General features: G+C 63.2%; 1 protein-coding gene across 3 annotated transcripts in view; it reads left to right on the top strand.

Moving 5' to 3' along the window:
- Positions 1–3,727: 3,727 nt before the first annotated feature.
- The window catches only part of ELFN1 (extracellular leucine rich repeat and fibronectin type III domain containing 1), a 65,948-nt gene continuing 55,207 nt past the window's right edge, over positions 3,728–14,468 (top strand). Inside the window, exon 1 of one of the 3 annotated variants that reach the window (XM_045993655.1) lies at positions 3,728–3,835. The gene's annotated coding sequence lies outside the window, so the exon portion shown is untranslated. Of the gene's footprint in view, positions 3,836–7,272; positions 7,357–7,910; positions 7,954–14,468 lie in introns of those variants that run through there. The other 2 variants (XM_045993657.1, XM_045993656.1) reach the window with 2 other exon arrangements.

Here is a 14,468-nt window from a genome sequence, read left to right as displayed (position 1 = left end):
TGCTGTTATTATGAAGAGTGTTTCAATGAATAACCTTGTGCACAGGATTCTGTCATTTTTCACAATTGTGAGCAGTATCTGGAGGATAGATTCCTAGAAGGAAATGCTGGGCCAGAGGGTATGTGTATTTGGAATTTTGACGTCATTTCAGAGGTTCCAAGAGTGTCTGCTTCCCTGCACTATGGCAACGAGGTGGGTTATTAAACTTTTTAGTCTGCCCATGTGACAAGCCAAAAATCTCTCAGAGTAGTTTTAATTTGCATTTCTGCTGTCAAGTGTGAGACTGGGCCCTTTTTGGTACATTTCAGCATTCTCTTCATTTCCTTTTCTGTTCATAACCTCTAATCAGTTTTTCCCCTCTTGGGTATTTTTCTTATTGATTTGTAAGAGCTCTTTATATATGGGGACATGGGCACTTTGCTTGGGACATAAGTGGCCGTATTGTTTCTTTTGTAGGTTCTATGGATGTTTGTTGTGACTGTAAAACTCTGGGCACAGGAAAAGATTGTCACTATTTTTCTATGAGTGCCATTTTTAAAGCATAGGTGTGGCGAGGGTTCTGGTCCGCATGAGTCCCAGACCCTTGTGTCCCCGCCCCATGTCCAAGCACACCCTTGGGTGACTGATTGACCACCTCGGCCAGTTACTTACAGCTAGGCCATCTTTAGAGGAGAGAAGAGTTGACGACAGGGGTGCAGAGACCTTGGCAAGTCCTCTTTGATTCCGAAAGCATGCTTGGTCCTCTGTGCTGGTCCAGCATGTGGGACGGCAAGTCCTAGGTGAGTCAGGCTCTCCTGCTCCCTGAGCTAACTCACAGTCTGGTGGGAGGTCCTGCGTGGCGGATCCTTGGCTAGGGAGTGCCAGGGCAACTGGGGGCACAGGCTCAGATGGAAGGTGGCAGCCCCAGAGCTCCAGGGCCTCCCTCGCTCAGCTCGCCTCTCCCTAAATGGCATGGGCAGGGTGGGTTGGTTTGAGTACAAGCAAGAACTTGCCGCGCTAGTTCCTTCTGAGTCTTGGTCTCCCTGGCAAATGGGAGCTGATAAAGAGGCTCACTTGTAGGGTGGCTGTGGGGCGGAACTGAGTGGAAGGGAGCAGCAAGCATGTGCCTGACACATGGGGCTGAAACTCACAGTTCCCCACGGGCCTGCCAGTCCTTGTGAGTGCGAGGTGTTTGGTTTGGGGGGACACAGAGCTGGGTGCCCCTGCGAGTGGCAACGGCAATGGCAGGTGGAAGCCGGGCTGTGAGGGTGGAGGGGACGCTGGGGTGTTTCCCACCCGGTGGTCCTCCTAGCTCCACGGGGATGGGGTGGGGGCCTGGCATGGTGAGATTAGGGCTGTGTGCAGACATGCAGTGTGTGGGTGTGCCGTGTGTGTCTACAACAGAGGCTGTGTGGGGGCATTCCAGGGGAGAGGAGTTTCTGAGAAAGGAGACTGAGATCTTGCTCACAACAGACACACGGAGGGTGGGGTGGGGGGGAACTCCAGCTTTATTTAGCCCAGAGAAGGACTCCCTCCATTCTCCTCCCCTGGGATCCCCTCTTCCCAGCTTGAGGGCTGTCTTGGCTTTTGGGGGGCAGGAACCCAACTCTGCCCTCCCTGAGAAAACAAGGGCATATTTCAAGACCTCAAGGAGCTGGAGAGGGAGTCAGGGGGTGAACGCAGGAAAAGCCCGAATGTCTGGCGGGAGAGCTCCCCTCAGGCGGGAGGACGGCTCCTGGGGAACCAGGTCAGGGACTTTCAAGGCCCTGGCTCACTGGGGACAAAGGACATGGGGAAAGGGACTGCATGCTGGCCAGGGCTACAAAGGAGCAGTGCACCTCCATTAGGGACCTAAGTAAAAGAGACCCCGAGGCCAGCCTCTGTCTCCACGCCCGTTCCCAGGAGGTCTGAGCGCCCCTGCGCCTAGACTCAAGGACAGCACGGCCCCAGACAGCGGCTCCGTCCTTGACCATCAGCCTCTGCTCCAAGAGTCCAAGGGAAAGGTGGTGGCCTCTCCCCTACGCTCCCAACTATCCCCCTTTAGGGTATCGCCTGCAGGAACATGACGAGGCTGGGGGGTGGAATAGGAGGAGCACGGAGGGTGGGCAGCCGGCGCAGCAGGATGGATGGAGTTTATGGGCTGCGGAGAGGCCGCTGGACCGGACCCGGACCACAGCCCCGCGCCGATCCTCGGCCGGACAGCCTTGGGCCCCGGGGCTTGAAACCTCAGGCGTCGCTCCCACCCCGCCCTGGGCCTCCTCTTCGGGTGGGGAGAAGGGCACCCTGGGGGAAACTCCCTCGCCCTCCAACAGACCCCTCCCCTTTGCCGCGCGCGCTCTCCCAGGAGCGCAGTCCGGCCCGGGCGCCTCCCTCCCTTCGCCCGCCCCGGCAGGAACGCGCAGCAGGTGCGCAGCGCCGGGGGCGGGGTCCGGGGGTCTTGCCGCGCGCCCGCTGGTGTACCCACTCCGCAGCTCCATCGCCGCGGCTCGAGAAGCCGCGCGCAGGCCGTGCCGGGCGGGGGCGCTCTTGAGCCTGGTTTGGAATTTTTACCCACCGCGCAAGCGGCAAGCTAGGGCAGGGGCGGTGGGCAGTGGGAGCCCCGGGCGGGCGGTGTGGCCGCTGGGTGAGGGCTCGGGGCATCTAGGGAGCTGCGGATTTAGAACCCAGTTTAGAGGCCAGCCGAGTGATTTCGGATCCCCGGGTATTCCGGAGACGAATGAAGGGGAAGGGGGGATCGGTGGGAGGGAAGTCCGCCAAACGGAACCTTCCGGGATTCGGAAGGGGCCTGGGTGATCCCGCGCCCCCACCTTCTTCCCAGCCGAAGGTGGGGGTGAGCAATGGGAGGGCTGGGATGGAGACCAACGATCTGGGGGAGGGCACGTCCCTGGGAGCCCGACCACCCTCTCGCCCCCGCCCCCCACGTGCCTAGCCCTCCTCGTCCCCGGATACGCGCGCCCCTGCGGGCTGTGCATTTGCACTCGCGGACGCGCGCGCCCACACAGGGTCTGACTTCAGGTCAACTTTCACGCGGCTCCCGGGTGTGTGTGCACACGGCCGGGTCCGCACGCGCGTGCACACACCCTCCGCCCCGGTGCCCACCTCCCGTCGCCTCCCAAAGTCTCGACTCCGAGACCTTGGGGGCTTCAGCTCCAAACGGTGGCCTGGGGCGGGGGCGCGCGGGGCGGGCTAGGAGGAGGGGGCGAGGCAGCCTTTGGGCTCCGCACGCCGCCCCCACGGCGCGATCCAACTTCCCCTCCCGAGGGCCCCTCGGGACACCCCCAGTCCGCCGACGTGCGGGAGCCACACCGCCGCCCGCCCTCCGGCCGCCCCCGCCCGCGTCCCCCGCCCCTCCTCCAGCCCTCCCCGCTCCGGCTCCTACAGGAAACCTTCGATCACGCTCAGAAAGAATGTGCTACAATCTCGGCGCTGCCTCGGCCGATACCGCGCCCGCGCCGGAGCCGAAGCCGAAGCCGGAGCCGAAGCCGGAGCCGCCGCCGCCGCCGCCCCGCCTGCCCGGCCGGCCCCGGGCTCGCAGCGCGCGGTCCCCGCCGCCGCCGCCGCCCCGCGCTCGCCCCGCGCTTGACGCAGTGAGCGCCGCAGCCCGGCTCCCGCCGGCTCCGCTCAGCTCCCGGTCGCAGGCCGAGCCCAGCCCGGCGGGCTCCGGGAGGGGCGGGCAGGGCGCGAGGGGGAGGAGATCTGTCTGGAGCCAGCGAGCCCGGCGGAGGAAGAGGAGGAGGAAGGAGGGGAAGCCACCGCTGCCGCCGCCGCCGCCGCCGCCGCGCTCCGGGGATCTGGGCGCGCGCGCTCCGCTCGCCGGCGACGGTGGCGCCAGCCCCCGGCCCGCACCCGGGCCCAGGTATGAGAGGGACGGTGGGGGAAGGGGCTGCGCGGGGCTGCAGGGGCGGGGGTCCCCTCTGCCGCAGCAGCGGGGCTGGTGGGTCCCCGCCCCTGGGGGAGGCGGGGAAGATGCTCTCCCGAGCGGCAGTGAGGGCGGGCGCGGGGTCCCCGGCGGCTCTTGCGGCCCGGGCCGCTCCAGCCCCCGCGCCCTGTCTTGGGCGTCCGCGCCGTGGCCCAGTACCCCCGCTCGTGTGGCTTCGGTTGCGGAGCGTTGGGTCCGCGGTTTCGGGGCACCCCCCCAACACACACACCCTGGGTTCCGAGGCGAGCGCACCCGAAGTTAGCGGTCGCCGAGCGCCGGCCGGTCAAACTTCCCTCCCCGACGCCGGGGCCCGAAGGCCCGGGACGCCGGACCCCTCGGGCCAGGAGGCGCCTTGGGGACCCCGAAACTTTCCTGAGCGCTGTGAGAGTGAAGGATGGGCTGGGCAGGGAGGGGGACAGGGTGGTCTTGCCTGTGAGTGCGTATTGGTAGCCGCGGTGCCCCAAGTTGGCCCCGGGACTTCTCCCCCAACCTAGAACCCCATCTCTTAGCGGAGGGCGGGGAGGGAGCGGACTAAAGGTGCCTAGCCTTCGCGCAGCCAGGATGGGGGAAGCAGCGCTCCGCCCCGCGCCTCTGGAGCCCTTGAGGGGTGTTGCAGGACCCCCCACCCCCCGCCCCGTTCGCCCCGGCTCTGCCCGCAGCTGCCGAGCCCGCGGAAAGGACCGGGTTCGCAGCTATTAATAGGAGCCTGTGACCCGAACCTTTCCAGGCCCTGAAAGCTGCGAAGCTGGGCTTGGCTGCGAGGTGGGGCGGGACCCCAGGCCGGGAACTGGCTCCCTTCCCGGCTCTCAACGTCTCTGTCCTGTCGCTCTTCCCTCCACGCCCCCCTTCCCTGCTCTACTCCCGGCCTTTCCATCCCGGTCTCGGGGTGTCGCCCCCCCCAACTTTTTCTCTTCCCAAACTGCACGGTGTGGCCTGTGGCCACCCAGTCAGTCGGGGGCCCGAGCCACATTGGCGCGATCCGAGCACAGTCCCCAACAGAGTCCTCCTCCGCCGGATGGGTGTGGGGTTCCTGGGGCCAGATTGCCAGGGATGAGCGGGGATTTCCTCCCATCAGCGCCTCTTCTCCCAGCCTACACAGTGAACCGCGACACCTTCGCACGCCCCGCCACCCTGCAGGCCGGTTGCCGCCCCATTTGAGGGGCAGTGGGGAGTGGGGTGGTCGCCGCGGGCCGCCTGGGGGAAATGTGGAGGGCATAGGGACTCGCGAAGCTCCGGAGAGGGTTTGGGGGTGTAGCTACAACTGCCTGTGCTGGGGCGGAGGCAGTGTCCTGGGGGCTTCTCTTTCAGCGTCTCTTCCGCGCACCCCCGAAGGCCCAGGAGGATTCCGTCTCCTGCCGCCACCCCATCCCAACACTCAGATCGGAGCTTGAGTGGATTTGAGGATTTGAGGGGTGGGGAATATGGAATACTTCTTCCCGTCTGCGTAGCTGCAGAGCTCAGCTCCCAAGCAGCTGGGGGTCTTTGTCCCCCAGGGCTGGCTACCGGCCCCGCCCCCTCCATTAACTCGGGACCCCCAACGCCTTCCAGCGCTCTCGTGCCGCTCTCGGCAATCTCAGCTTTGGTGAGCGAGGTGTCGCATCCTTTCCCCTCCTCTGGGTCTGGGGGTGGGGTAGGGGGCGTGGATCGCAGTCCTGGGTCCCTGACAGATGTCCTCGCGGCGGCGCCGGCGTCTCTGTAACAGATTTAATGACTTACACGCAGACCGCCAATCGGCGCGGCCACGGGGGAGGGGCAACCCAGATGAGACTAAGGGGAGGAGGTCACAGCCGGAGGCGAAGCCTCTGCTCAGAGTAGGGGGCGCAGTGGCAAGGACCCTGACCCTAGCCGTTGGGCCCCACCTCCAAACCTCTGCGCCCCCATTCTGGGCTTTGCTCCCTGCACCTGCCCACCGATCCTCGATCCTCGGATCCTGCGGTTGAGGGACCTTCCAGCGAGGACTTCAGTCCCGCCCCCCTCTCCACCCCCCATTGACCTCTGAGTCCCTCCTCTGAGCTCCGACACTGGGCACACACATACTTGCCTAGGGGATGGCCAGTGTGGGTCAAGGGCAGGCTGAGGCCTCTGGCCTCTGCTTGCAGGCTGCAGAAATGGGCTCATAGCCCTTGCTACAGCAGAGTAGTGAGAAGGTCCTGATGTTAAGTCTGGGCAGGAGCCTAGCACAGTCCCTGGCACACTGGAGACGTGCATCAAAAAGCCTGCCTATCCTTCTGGAACCAGAGTCGGTTGGCCCGTGTGGGTCTGGGGGAATCAGTCAGAAAGGGAGGGGTGGGTCACCACTGGCAGGGGTTTGCCTCTGAAAGGCTGCACGAGGATCTCAGGTCATTGCTGTGAGTTTTCTGTGTAAAGTGAGGCCAGAGGCTAGAAGGTTGCTTTCTGAGACCTACTAAGGGGGACCAGGGTTGCTCTGGGGGAGGATGAGTTTTGCCCCCATTCCAAGTGGCAGCTGGACAGACCTTGTGAACAGCAGGGAGGAGGGGAGACTTGTCACCACCCTCTCTGTCCCCTGTGCTCAGGCCTGGCATTATCTGAGGCTTCCACTACCTATTGGTGATAAATGGGGGGCTGCCCTTGGCCTGCACCTGCTGGGACAGGAGTGTGGGTAGGGGGCAGCCCAAGGAGAAAGGCTACATACAGCTCAAAAGCCCTAAATGGCCCCTCGGCCTTCTTCCCCATGCTTCAGCCCTGACCCTGGAGCCATATGTGAGTGGGGTACACTGACCCCCCCATGGGGGGCCACCAGCTAACTCCCCCTTTATGCATCTACCCTCAACGGAGCTCCAGCAGACAGGCGGGGGCGGGGGGCTACAAAGCACAAATTCTGGCCTGGCAGGGGGTGGCCAGCTCAGAACACACTCCCCCCTTCCTGATCAGCCTTCTGTGCCTGGGCAGGGCTGGGGGGTGACTTGCCAGTCCATATAGGACTTGCTTGTGCTGTGGACCTTCATTCATATTCCCTCTTCTGTCCCCACACACTATAGGATTTATCTTGATTTGCTGCCTTTGAATTGAGTCAACTCTTTTGTATGCTCGGTGAATTGCCCAGCTGCTGGCGGGGAGCGGAGAGCGTGCCGGGGGTACTGAGGCCGGGAATCATAGGCGGGCGGGGACAGGAAGCGGGGAGGGGGCGCTGCCCCGCGGGGACTCCAGCGAGCTAGCGGGCCCTGAGCTGGGAACCTGGCTGGCCGAGGGGCATGCCCAGGCCTGCCCGGCTGGAGCCAGGAGTCGGGAGGGGTCGGGAGGCTGTCCTGGGGGCCGAGGCTGCCCCTCGGCCTCTGCTTTGGATGGGCTGTGTGGCGCGGGGCAAAAGTCGGGGTCCCTCTTGACTCCGTTTCCTCGCCTGTAATATGCGGGAAGAGGGGCTTCCACACGCAGGTTGTGAGGGTCAAACTGAACGGGAAGAGTGTGCGAGAACCCCCGGAGTCATCCCAGAGGTGGGGGTGAGTGAGGGAAGGAAGGGGAGCCAGGGCTGGGGAGAGGGGCGGCCCTACCTGTCCCCCCCTCCTACCGCGTTCTCTGCGCCCAGGTCCCCGTCCTTCCCGACGAGGGCCGGACCACGGGCCCACCCGGGCCGGCGAACGCCCTGGCTTGGCTTCATGTGGTGGGGGTCGTGGGTGGCTCAGGCCGTCACCAGCAGTCGCGCGCTCTCCCACCCGCGCGCCGCCCTCCGCCCCCACCTGGATGGGGGAGGAAGGGCAGGAGGGGACCGCGAGGAAACCAGCCCTCCTGCGCTTTCTAGTAGCCCCCTCCCCGGCCGGCCCCACCCCCTGCACCCTGCCCCCGCCCGGCGGCCAGGAGGGAGGGAGCGGGGCGGGTGCGGGCTCGGAGCCGGACTCGCGCGGGGAGCGGGGGAGCGGGGGAGCGGGCGGGCGGGCGGGCGCGGGAGGGGCGGGGGGAGGCGCGGGGCGGGGCGGGGCCGCGCGCGGATCGATGGGCGAAGCTGGGGAGGAATCTCAATCCCCGGAGCGAAGTTAGAGCCTGGAGGACGGCGGTGGCGGCGGCGGCAGGCGCAGCCCGGGAGCGCGGCCCGGCGGCAGGTAAGCGCGGCGCCCGGAGCCCGAGGCGAGAGCGGCTGGGCGCCCAGCCTGGGACGCGGGACCCAGCCGGAACCCGCGCGCTCCCCCTCGCCCCCGGCCCTGTGCGCCCTCACAGCGTGGCGGGCAAAGTTGGAGGAACTTGGCGCCGGCGCGCGGTTTAGCCGGCGGAGCGGGGGTCCGGGTAGGGGTCTTGCTGCGCCCCCCCCCCACCCCGCTCCGGTCGCTGCTGCCCGTCGCACCACTGCTGGCTCGCGTGGCCTTGCTCCTTCCTCGGTCTTCTCTTGGCTGCACCCTTCGCGGTCCGCGGCGGGTGGTGCGCCCCAGAGCTGCTGCTGCTCCCAGCGGCCCACCCTCCCCGGTCTTGGGTCCACGACCCTGGTGGGTGTCCGCGGCACCATCCCCGCCGGGTCTGCCTTCCAGGCGTCTTGCTTCTCCCCACCCGGCGCCGGGACGGTCCGGGGGCACTCGGGGGAGGGGCCACGTTCCGCGGTCCCTCCGGGGGGAGTTGAAGCCCCGGTGTGGGGGTCGGGGCCTTTGCCTCTGAACTTGGTGAATCTTCTCCACTCCTCCCCCACCTTGTACCGGTTCTCATTGTCATGGCTTTTGGGGGAGTGCAGTTGAGCCTGCTTGCCCCAATCTGCTTCTAAAGACAGACATCTGCTTTCCATCCTTTAAAATCCTCGAATTACCTGCTTGAGGGCCTCTGGCATCAAAATCAGACTCTTCCAAGCATCACCTGCATGACTTCCGAGGCACGTGACTTTGGAGCCTCAGTTATCACATCTGGAAAATGGGGGTAGGATGATAATGTGTAATTTATGGAGGAAACACCATGATGAAGGCTTAGCACTGGGAGGGCCCCCCGGGTTCCTTTCCTCTAGGCTTGGGAGACCAACCCAGGTTTGCACTGCCCAGCAAAGCCTCAGGTGTGAACTGCTTCTCTTTGGGCCTGTGCATTATGGAGTCCTTACTTGGACGCAGCTGTAGCTGCCTTTTCCCTGCTGTATTGAGCTGAGGGCTGTGCAGAGAGCATTCCCCGGGTCTCAGATCCTACAAGGTTTGGGGACAGGAGATTTTGAACTGTGCAGAGTGAACGGAGTTAGAAGAGCAAACCTCTCCACTCTGTCTTTCACAGGGGCCATCTCTAAAGAGACCCCCAGCCTCTGCCCAGCCCCAAGAGGGAAGGAGAAAATGGGGCTATGTTGTTTTAAACCACAGAGACTCTGATCTTTCCCACCTAGGCAGCCCCCTGGCCTCCCCTGCCCTGGGTCCTTGCAGCTTTCGGCTTTTAACTGAACAGCCTTGCGGGGTGGGGGGTGGGGGGGCAGAATCATTGCCCCATGCCAGGTTTGTGCTCCACTTTGTCTAAAGAGGAGAAAACCCCAGAGCTAGAGAGACAAACTCCAGACGGTGGGGCTTGTTAGAAGGGAATGCCTGCCTTTACTCTGGGTTTAGGGGGTTGGAAACAGGCCAGGACCCAAGCCAGCACTTTGGTCCCTTGTATTCCTGGGCACATGCCAGCGGGTTGCGGGGGGGTGGGGGGGGCTCTGAACACCTTCCAGTGGGCAGACGACGTCCGAATCAGAAAGGTTGGGAGCCATGCCGTCCTGGCATCAGCTGGACCCTCTCCTGGGGCCAGCTGCGCAGTCCTTCTGATGGTGATAGGCTGGTCGCCTGTGTGGGATTGCCCAAAGCAAGCAATTCTCGACTCTCAGGAAAGCCGGGATAGGCCCCTTATCTGAAGGCCTGGCAAACTGGGTGGAGGGTGTGTGTGTGGTGTGTGCCTGCACCTGTGGCCAGAGGAAGGGAAGAAGAACAATGTCCCTTTCCTCATCAGCCCCACAGAACTCTCTGGAAAGCTCAGAAGTTCTTCCAAATGCCTTTGGAAGCAGGTGCCTCACACCTGGGCTGGGGAGAGGCTTCTGCTCCCTTCCCCCACCCCACCCCCTCCAAGGAACAGGTGGTCATAGTCCCTAGAAGAGCCTAGGGCCAGAGCCTGGACCTTCTCTTAAGACTCCAGGATTTGACTCTTTGGACCCTAAATGTCTCCTCATCAGCGTCACCTGTTTCAGGGAAGGAGCATTAGGCCAAAACTGTGGCTGTGACTCAGATCAATGGAGTGAAATGGAACTGTCAGCCTGGGTCCCACATCTGTGTGTCTCTAGCACGCACACGTGTGCACACATGCACACACACCCCGTTGTGGGTTTCAGAGGGGTTTTCTAAACACCCAGGAGCTAGGGCCCCTACCCCATACCCTGTCCCTTCCCCCTTAGGGGCCCAGGGCCGGTTAGCAGAGGACCTGTTCCCAAGGATGTTGAAGCAGCAGGAAAATTGAGCAAAGCTGTTTGGATTTGGGGTGTTCGTATATCTCCGTGGGAAACAGGCAGACCGACCCCGTGGATGCCCGAGTGGGTGGCGGAGAATACATACGGAGGGAGGACGCAGGATAAAAAATGCCCATGAGTGACAGGCAGGAGATAGATCTCCGGGGCCGGGTGACGGGGCCATAAATTTCCGGGCGTGAACCTGGAGCGGCTGTGGTATTGCCGCGGACACTGGATCCATTTGTCATCTCCGTGGTCCCCGCCATGCCCCCCAACAGCGCCCTTCCTTTTTTGTTTGTCGTGGATTCTGATTTCTTCCAACATAGGCTCAGGTGTCCGCTGGCCTTGGGTGTGTGGCCGATGGTGCCGCCCACGACGGGGGGGTGGAGGGGGGCTGGAGCTCTGACGCGGAAGGGACCTTACCGCCATCCATCCCAGCACCCGCTGTACATGTGGGGAGACTGAGGGCAGTCTGTTGTCTGAGGTCGCAGAGTGAGTGGGGGCAGAGAGGGCGGTAAAGGGGTCCTGTCTCTGTGTAGTGGTTCTCGGCTTACTGGACAGGCACGGATAGCCTTCACGGCTAGGGACAGCTCCTGTTCCCTATGCACCCCTGACCCCCAAACTCCCTGTGCCAGTCGCTGGCCCTGGAGGGGAGCAGGAACGGGGTAGAGCTGTGGCTTCTTGGTTCCTTTCTCTGGGCCTGCCTGTCCCTCGCCCTCCACCCCACCTGCCCAAGTCTGGCCGGCTGAGACCTGGCTTTGCCAAACTCTCCTGGGGAAGAGGAGAGGTTATAGGGACTATTCTGGGACCCGGTGGCCATATGGGAGCAGCCCTTTGAGCTGGAAAAGTCCCTGAAGGTTTGCTCAGCAAACATATTGAGGACCTACTGTGCACTCTGCCTGGAGCCTTGGGATGAGACTGCAACAGAGCTCTGCTATTGGTGGGCTTGTGTCCAGGGTGGGGACCCAGATCATAGACACGACCATACAAACATACACACACAGGCCCATCTTCCAGAAGGGTCTAGCATCAGCTAGAGGTCACACAGCTACAGGGGGGTGGAGCAGGGCTGGAATCCTCCTGGGAGGGAAGCAGGATCAGGTGCTTGCCTCCTCCAGGCTGGCCTCGGGCTTAGAGACTAAGCAAGAACCAAGAACCCAGGGCAGCAGGGGCCCAGTTGGGTTGACCTCTTTCTTAGGGTCAACAGTGGGCCAAACTTGGCTCCCTGCTCTGGGGGAGCAGTGGGGAGACTGAGTCACAGAGGCTGGCCCACCGTCTGAGTACTGGGGCCAAGGCCACACTGAGGCCTTTCAGTGGCAGCCTCCACCCCTCCCTGCCCAGACCCTGGGGCTGTTCCATGGCGCTGTCTGTGACTCAGCCTCCCTTCCTGCCTGACAATGAGCCTTAGTTCCTCAGAATTAATGGCCAGGCTTGCCTTCAGGGTTTCCCTCCTCTGTGAGCTGGCCTTCAGCTCCTCCTTGGGGGACTGCCCTGCCCTAGGCCTGGGGGCTCCCAGAGGAAGGGTCGGCCAGCCCCCTAAATGGCAGGCAGCATTTGGATGAGCCAGAAGGAAGGAGCAGACGTCTGGGCTCAGAGGCCTTTGGGCGAGCAGTGAGCGGAGCTGGGAGGGGGACCTTCACAGGCAGCTGGGCAGGGAGGGTGCGGACCCCACACCAAGGCCTGGGGATGCTGTTCAGGGCACCTCCCTCCGCCAGGATGGGCTCCTATGGCCGCGGGGCTTGGTGCCCCTCATCAGCAGCCATCAGTGTGCGTCCGTGGCACTCCATGGTGCCTCTGATTCGGCCCTTCCATATAGCAGATGGGGAGACTTGAGGCCCAGATAGCACAGCAGGCCAGTGTCAGAGCAGACGGGGGTGTCCAGGCTCAGCCCTGCATCTCGCCTTCGCTCCCCCTTGCAGTGAGCACGGGGTCTTTGCACAGCTTCCCTGCCTCCCAGATGGGGCTGTGAAGGCCCTGCCCGCTGCTCTGTGGGGTGAGGGTCAGGGTGTGCACATGCGGACTGGCCTGTGGGCCGCAGCCCCCCTTTAGGTCAGCTCTCTGCTGTCTACCTCTTCAGTGGCTACTTCTGCAGGTCGGCATTTAGGAACCCCGGGGCCCTGAGAGCCGTCCATGTCTGCAGATGGGCACCGTGTTGCAGGAGCCCCGGGCCGTTCCTGGAGATGTGACGGGGGGAGGGCAGCCTGGAGGCTCCCCCGTGTTCACCATGTTCACCGACAGAATCTGATTTTGTTTCCAGCAGGATCCAGCCAAGGCACCTCCCTGTCATACATCCCTTTAAAAACCACAGAGACACAAGGGCAGGGCACCATGCACTGCCCCATGCTCAGGCATGAGGACTGTGCAGTTGGCTCTGGGGGGACTAGGGGGAGAACAGCATCTAGGCAGTGGGCTCTTGGGGGCCCTGACAGTACACTGAGCCATGGGGAGAGGCTGCAGACAGGCAGACCGAGCCCTGAGGAGCAGCTGGGCAGATGTCGGCTCGTGGCCCCTCCCTAGAGGCCACGTCCACCAACCTGTTCCCCCACGCCCAACCTGGAAGCCCAAAGGGCCAGGGACCCCCCGAATGTGTCTCATGAGCCTGTCCTGGGCCTCCCTGCCATCTGCACTGAAGGGTATGCCCTACCTCTGAGAGCCCTCAGAAGCTTCTGGAAGGACCCGGCTGCTGGTTGGGGGTTGGGGGATAGCTGAGCCTGGTGCTTTCATCTGTCAAATGGGTCTGAAGCACAGCCCGGTGGTTGGATGCTGGGGCTGGGGGGCCCCGGGCCCCGGGCGGGAGGCCCAGGTTGTGCAGTGGCTTTCCTCCTCTCCTGGAGCCTGGTGTTCTCTGTAGTGGCAGGGCAGCTGGACTCAGTGGCCAGCCGGTGGCCGAGTGTGACGGACGTGAGCTCTGTGGAGGACAAAGTTGCTGGCGTTCACGGGGCCCCCAGAGCCTCTGTTTTCTCCTGTGGGGCCTCAGCCCCACAACCCTGGCTTCCTCTGTGAGGCCTTGGCTTGGCTCTTGTGTCCCTCTGTGCCCTGCCATGCAGAGGCAGGGACAGAGGGTGCTGGGGAAAGGGCCAGGACGTGCGAGAGCCCTGGGGAGCAAGGAACCTGGTGTTGGAGGAGGGGCTAGACCAGCGGGCCAGCCACCAGGAGCAAGAGGCCGGTAGGCGGGGTCAGGGGGCCCCCCACGTCTGGGAGGGGGCAGAGCTTTGGGAAGAGCTGGAGAGTTCTGTTCACCTTGGGGAGCTTTTTGGGGAGTTCGAGCAGTAAGCAACGTGGATAACTTCTCTGTTTAAGGGATCCCTCTGTCTGGGGGCGAAGGCAGGGTTTTTAGGGGTACGAGTGGGAATGAGGCACCCAGCTGGGAGTCTCTGATGTCTGGGAGAAATGGGGTGGCCCGAATCAGGCTGGCGATGGAGAGACAGAGGCATAGGCTGCCTGTGTTTTGGCGTCGCCTAAAAAATCAGAGCTGTGTTCCTATAGAGAAGGATACCTGTAAAGCAAACCGTCGCCCATGAGTGTCCATTATGAAATGAGGCATGCATTGTGCAGGGAACAGGATTGTGTAAAGCAAATCCTCTTGGTCCTTTGACATCCATTATCATTTCAGAGAGGTCTTTCCAGGGGAGCTGAACCCCCCCAACACGGATGGGTAGGAGGCCCCCCAGGGTAGACGTGGCGCTCAGCCCTCGGGGGGCCGGGTGCAGATGGAGTGCCGGAATGTTCGTGGCCACGGGCAGGCAAGCTTCCCTTTGGAGACGTGCTCCTCAGGTCCTGGTTTGCGAGCGATTGTGTGCGTGCCGGGGCGTGCATTCTGTGTGCACGTATGTGTGTGTGTGTGCTCACGCACGCATGTGCACCACAGCCTCCTAGGGGAGCTGCCCCCCTACCTCCCGGAGACAGGAGCATGCAGTGGCCGTCGCCCGACGAAGGGCACCTTCCCGGCCGAGTCCTCGGGCTCAGGGCTTAGATGCTGGGACATGAATTTGTTGTCTGCTCTTTTTATTTTTTGCAAATTCAGTAGAGCAGACCGAGGGTTTAAAATGAAGGGTGCCTGTCGGGCTCCCGGAGGCCCCCGCTTGGACTGCCCGCGCCTGTGGGCCTGGGGGAGGAGGGCAGGCCAGACGCGGGCCTTGGAGGCGTCTGCCGTCTGACAGACGCGGGCTTATTTTGGTGTCCTCATTA

Source organism: Meles meles, chromosome 21 (assembly GCF_922984935.1).
Source record: "Meles meles chromosome 21, mMelMel3.1 paternal haplotype, whole genome shotgun sequence".
In the NCBI taxonomy this organism is placed as follows: Eukaryota; Metazoa; Chordata; class Mammalia; order Carnivora; family Mustelidae; genus Meles; species Meles meles.
This window is presented reverse-complemented; position numbering and strand designations above follow the sequence as displayed.